Source organism: Myotis brandtii, unplaced genomic scaffold (genome assembly GCF_000412655.1).
Source record: "Myotis brandtii unplaced genomic scaffold, ASM41265v1 scaffold165, whole genome shotgun sequence".
Lineage (NCBI taxonomy): Eukaryota > Metazoa > Chordata > Mammalia > Chiroptera > Vespertilionidae > Myotis > Myotis brandtii.
The window spans coordinates 10,696,612-10,703,303 of record NW_005356042.1 but is presented as its reverse complement, the minus strand read 5'-3'; the positions used below and the strand labels follow the sequence as shown (position 1 = coordinate 10,703,303).

Below are 6,692 nucleotides of genomic sequence, written 5' to 3'. Positions count from 1 at the left end.
GCATTGTGCCTACATATGCAAATTAACCGCCATCTTTGTTGGCAGTTAACCGCCATCTTAGTTGGCAGTTAATTTGCATATCTCCCTGATTAGCCAATGAAAAGGGTAGCGGTCGTACGCCAATTACCATGTTTCTCTTTTATTAGTGTAGATGGTATTTTCTATAGACTGTAGGGATTTTATGTGAAAAATATGTTCTTAGATTTAATTAGCAATAGCAAAGACACTTTGGTTATCTTAGAGTGAGGCACTGAGTCTGCAAGGGCTTAATGCTAATTATCTTATGAATCACCATTTTGATTTAAAGCATCTGTACACACAGGGCAGGCACTTCTGCTCAGTGCCTGAATGGCTGTGTTAGGTCTGCATAGAGGTGCTGCATGTTCCTGGGTTGGCTTCTCACAGCTCACAGCTCACAGCTCTCCTTGGTGCTTGGCAAGGGTGTGCAACTGGAACCTGAAAGAAGATGCTAATCATATTATCCAGTCTATAGTGGAATCACTTGAGGCTGCACACTGAGGCCCTCCCAGACAGAGGTAACTGCTTAAGGAAATGAGAATACAAGGAACTCTTACCTATTATGTCTTGATGGTCCAGACACACATACTGTATTCAAATGTAGTCTTGAGAAAAGATGGAGCAGTAAATATACATTCAAGGACCTCTATAGCCAAGGTATTTACTACCTAATGTAAAATTAGGGAAAAGAAATTGATTCAGAATAATGCAGTGGGATTTTTGTATTTTTTCTAATTAGGAATTTATTTAATTTTACATTAGGTAGAATCTCTAAAAATGAATACTAGCGAACACTAATTAAGCCCTTAAATATATGGCAGACACTGCTAAGTATTTTATATCTATTTTTTATTTTCATAACAATCCTTCAAGGCAGGCAGCATTACTAGTCTTATTCTACTTAAGTGAATAACAAAGCTTAGCCTAGCTAGTAAGTGGCTGATCCCACATTAACTACAGGCAGTCAAACCTCAGAGCCTGCACTCTAGACTCCATGCTGAAAAGAACAATAGCCCATGGATCCTGTCCCACACATAGATAGAGTTTTTTTGGCCCATGGTACTTATTAAATCATAATTCCTTTGGTGGGCAGAATAATACCCCCTGTTCAAAGATGCCCACACCCTAATCCCTGGAATCTGTATGTTACCTTAAAAGCAAAGGGATTTTGCAAATGAGAGTTCCTGAATGCACCCAATGTAATTATTAGGGTACTCAAAATTGGAAGAGAAGAAAGCAAAAGGAGATATGACGACTGAAGAAATCAGAGTGATATAACGACTCAACTCACCATTACTGACTTTGAGAAGCTGGAAGAGGCAAGCTACTTCCACGGAGCCTCCAGAAGAAATGCAGCCCTGCCAACTCCTTGATCCTGGTCTGGTAGCTAGGATCATTCTAGACTTCTAATCTCTAGAACTGTCAGATAATGAAGAAAGAGTGAAGATGGGGAATATATAAGATGGAGTCATTTTAACTAAGCTGCTAAAATTAACATGAAGTTTGAGGCATAAAAGATTCCATTCTTGTTCTAACCTGGTAACATAAACTTTTTTTTAACTTTTCAGTCCTGTGTCAATGCTTGGATTTACAAATGGACTGCTAGATAACCCTGTTTATCCCCTGAAGGACTCAGGTACCCAGACTACCTGATTACCCTCTGAAGGACTCATATACATCCACCTGACATCCATTATCCAGACCAGAGGATGTGACCAAACCTCCTGGCATCCATCACCCTGACTGCCCTGACATATGACTGATAATCATCCTGGATCAGTTGTAAGGCTAAGAATGCAGGACTGATAATTTTCAAGAATGTACTTTTTATTATAAGAATTTAACCTTTCTGCTTTGGAACACTTTTTTGCCTTGCTGTGTTCCTAGCTTGCAAACTCCAAGACCCTTGAATAAGTCCTTATCATTTATTTCTAGCCAAAGCCTCCAGGCTCTTTTTGAGTTCCTTCAACAATAACAAATCTGTGTTTTAAGCCACAGATTTTGTGGAAATTAGTTATTGCAGCAATAGAAAACTAATACATATGCTAATATATAAATGTTGAATGATTTCACATAAAAATATTGAAAAACAAATCTAGTGATATCAAAGATGCAGCTGCTCCCCTTTAAACAAAAAATTTATTTCTCGGGAGAGAAAAAATGGCGAAGGTATAGACGACGTGTCCCGTGCCTTGTCCCGGAGCTGTTAGGGTGAACAGCTGAAGCGGGTAACATACAGCCCGAATAAGCAGAGGATATTCAGCTGAGAGACAGTTTGCAGCCGGGAACGGCGGAGGAATCCTTGAGAAAGCGGATTGAAAGTTGGAGACTGCAGCTGAAATCTCTCCCAGATCGCCAGCTCAGCCGTGGAGACCGCGCCATCTTGAGTGGCTGTTTTTTGGAAACGTATACTGTACACCCAAAGACCCGGCATCCAGAGATCGGCTGCTAACCCGGAGACACCGGATCTGGGATGGCGCAAACACAGCAAGGCAAAAAAGTGTTCCAAAGCAGAAAGGTTAAGTTCTTATAATAAAAAGTACATCCTGCTTCTCACGGAAAGATCCAAGCAACAGCAGCCTCCTGATCACCACACCCTCTGTCTGAGGAACAGCAGCTGTACGTGAAGCCTCCCCCAACCAGCCAGAAGCTGGAAACTAATGACAATGAAAACACAACAATCCAAAACCTTTGGGACACAATGAAAGCAGTCCTGAGAGGGAAGTTTATAGCTCTACAGGCCTACCTCAACAAACAAGAAAAAATGGTAGTAAATCATCTAAATCTACAGCTCAAAGAATTAGAAAGAGAGCAACAAGAAAAGCCCAGAGTGAGCAGAAGGAAGGAGATAATAAAGATTAGAGCAGAAATAAATGACATAGAGACCAAAAAAACAATACAGAAAATCAATGAAACCAAGAGCTGGTTCTTTGAAAGGATAAACAAGATCGACAAACCTCTAGCCAGGCTCACCAAAAAGCAAAGAGAGAGGACCCAAATAAACCAAATCAGAAATGATAGAGGCGAAATAACAACAGACCCCACAGAAATACAAATGATTGTTAAAAAATACTATGAACAACTCTACTCCAACAAACTAGACAACCTGGAGGAAATGGACATATTTCTAGAAAAATACAACATTCCAAAACTTAATCAGGAAGAATCTAAAAATCTCAACAGGCCAATAACTATGGAAGAAATTGAAGCAGTCATCAGAAAGCTTCCAGCAAACAAAAGCCCAGGACCAGACGGCTTCACAGGGGAGTTTTACCAAACATTCAAGGAAGAACTAAAACCTATCCTCCTCAGACTACTACAAAAAATCCAAGAGGAAGGAACACTTCCAAGCTCATTCTATGAAGCCAGCATCACCCTAATACCAAAACCAGGTAAAGACAACACAATGAAAGAGAATTACAGGCCAATATCCCTCATGAACATAGATGCCAAAATCCTCAACAAAATCTTAGCAAATCGGATCCAGCAGTACATCAGAAAGATCATACACCATGACCAAGTAGGATTTATCCCAGGGATGCAAGGATGGTACAATATCCGCAAATCAATCAACGTGATACATCACATAAACAAATTGAAGGAAAAAAACCACATAGTCATATCAATTGATGCAGAAAAAGCATTTGACAAAATTCAACACCCATTTTTGATAAAAACTCTCAGCAAGGTGGGAATAGAAGGATCATACCTCAACATAATAAAAGCCATATATGACAAACCCACAGCCAACATCATACTCAATGGACAAAAACTAACACCATTTCCCCTAAAAACAGGAACAAGACAGGGATGCCCACTCTCACCACTCCTGTTCGACATAGTACTGGAAGTATTAGCCATTGCAATTAGACAAGAAGAAGAAATAAAAGGCATCCAAATTGGAAAAGAGGAAGTAAAACTGTCCTTATTTGCAGATGACATGATATTATACTTAAAAAACCCTAAAGACTCCATCAAAAAACTATTAGACTTAATAAAAGAATTCGGCAATGTAGCAGGATACAGAATTAACGCCAAGAAATCTATGGCATTTCTATACACCAATAGTGAACTTGCAGAAAGAGAGACTAAAAAAGCAATCCCATTTACCATCTCACCAAAAAAATTAAGCTACCTAGGAATAAACTTAACTAAAGAGGTAAAAGACCTCTACTCAGAAAACTACAGGACGTTGAAAAAAGAGATAGAGGAAGACATAAAGAGATGGAAGAACATACCATGTTCTTGGATTGGTAGAATCAACATCATTAAAATGTCCATACTGCCCAAAGCAATCTATAAATTCAACGCACTTCCCATTAAAATACCAACGGCATATTTCACAGACCTAGAACGAACTCTCCAAAAATTCATCTGGAACAAAAAACGACCCCGAATAGCTGCAGCGATCCTGAGAAAGAAGAAAGTAGGTGGGATCTCAATACCAGATATCAAGCTGTATTACAAAGCCACTGTTCTCAAAACTGCCTGGTACTGGCACAAGAACAGACATATAGATCAATGGAATAGAATAGAGAGCCCAGAAATCAGCCCCAACCAATACGCTCAATTAATATTTGACAAAGGAGGCAAGAACATACAATGGAGTCAAGACAGTCTCTTCAATAAATGGTGCTGGGAAAATTGGACAGATACATGCAAGAAAATGAAACTAGACCACCAACTTACACCATACACAAAAATAAACTCAAAATGGATAAAGGACTTAAATATACGACCGGAAACCATAAAAATACTAGAAGAATCCAAAGGCAACAAAATCTCAGACCTATGCCGAAGCAATTTCTTCACCGATACAGATCCTAGGGCATTGGAAACTAAAGAGAAAATAAACAAATGGGACTACATCAAAATAAAAAGTTTCTGCACAGCAAAAGAAACCATCAACAAAACAACAAGAAAGCCCACTACATGGGAGAACATATTTGCCAACATTATATCTGATAAGGGCCTAATCTCCAAAATTTATAGGGAACTCATACAACTTAACAAAAGGAAGATAAACAATCCAATCAAAAAATGGGCAAAGGATCTAAATAGACACCTTTCAAAAGAGGACATTCAGAAAGCCAAGAGACATATGAAAACATGCTCAAAGTCACTAATCATCCGAGAGATGCAAATCAAAACAACAATGAGGTACCATCTCACACCTGTCAGACTGGCTATCATCAACAAATCAACAAACGACAAGTGCTGGAGAGGATGTGGAGAAAAAGGAACACTTGTGCACTGCTGGTGGGAATGCAGACTGGTGCAGCCACTATGGAAGACAGTATGGAGTTTCCTCAAAAAACAAAACATGGAACTCCCATTTGACCCTGTGATCCCACTTCTAGGAATATATCCCAAGAAACCAGAAACACCAATCAGAAAGGATCTATGCACCCCTATGTTCATAGCAGCACAATTCACCATAGCTAAGATTTGGAAACAGCCTAAGTGCCCATCAGTAGATGAATGGATTAGAAAACTGTGGTACATCTACACGATGGAATACTATGCTGCTGTAAAAAAGAAGGAACTCTTACCATTTGCAACAGCATGGATGGAACTGGAGAGCATTATGCTAAGTGAAATAAGCCAGTCAATGAAGGAAAAATACCACATGATCTCACTCATTCATGGATAATAAAGACCATTATAAACTTATGAACAAAAATAGATACAGAGGCAGAGCTGCCTCAAACAGACTGTCAAACTGCAGCGGGAAGGCCGGGGAGGGTAGCGGGGCAGAAGGGGGGGGTGGTTAGAGATCAACCGAAGGACTTATATGCATGCATATAAGCATAACCAATGGACATAAGACACTGGGGGGTAGGGGAGGCTAGGGGATTGTCAAGGGTGGGGGAAAAAAGGAGACATGTAATACCCTTTGTAATACTTTAAGCAATAAAAAAAAATTTATTTCTCATTTCACTGCAGTCCTTACCCCTTCCTTTTGTCTATACCTGACCTACTATTCTCATCAACATGACCTACCTAGTCCTTCTAGGTACTTGGGTTTTAGAACCCTGCCCTGAGCTAAACTGTCTCCCATATAGTAATCAAATCTTATCCTTTAAAATACAAGCAAGTAAATCCAGCCTCCCTAAAATGATTAACTCTGTCAATTATAACAATCCTTTTGTTTGTATAATGTGACCTAGGATTAATTAGTTACTTCTCTGAAAAACGGAGGAAAACGTATAGTACTTGCCCGCTATGGCTGTTTTGAGGACATAACAAGACACTAAATGACAAATGCATTCTCCAGTGTCTGGCACATGGTAAACTAAATAAAACACAGCTGTAATTAACATAATGTTGCCTGTGCTGCTGTTGAACATTGGAGTTGTTTCTAATCTTTGGGAAGTAAAACTTCTGAACGCATCACTTTTTGTCCAATTATTGCCTGATGTCAAGTTTCTTGGAAGCACAACCAACACCTTCTACCTGTTCATAGGAATCCCAGTGAAGTTTTGCAACCCTCCCGCCTCACCTGGCAGCAGCTCCCCGCTGACGTACACTTCAGTACCTGCAGGGGGCGCCGCGTCCAGCCCAACCTGACCGGATGCTAATGAGCTTGGAGGCCCCGCCCCCTGCCGGAAGTGCAGTGTTAAGAGGCGGGGCCTGCGAGCTGGACCCGACTCCTGTGCGGGAGCCATGGCGGG

The 6,692-nt window shown here is 40.3% G+C and overlaps 1 long non-coding RNA gene across 2 annotated transcripts; it reads right to left on the bottom strand.

Annotated features, from left to right (window-relative positions):
* Positions 1-157: 157 nt before the first annotated feature.
* On the bottom strand, positions 158-6,671 carry LOC102239574. 2 transcript variants are annotated; one of them, XR_001361353.1, is made up of 3 exons: positions 6,547-6,671; positions 576-686; positions 158-456 (listed from the first exon to the last, which is right to left on the bottom strand). It is a non-coding gene; the product is annotated as an uncharacterized LOC102239574 (long non-coding RNA). The 2 variants fall into 2 exon arrangements; XR_313378.2 differs by lacking the exon at positions 6,547-6,671 and adding an exon at positions 1,310-1,490.
* Between the last annotated feature and the right edge of the window lie 21 nt (positions 6,672-6,692).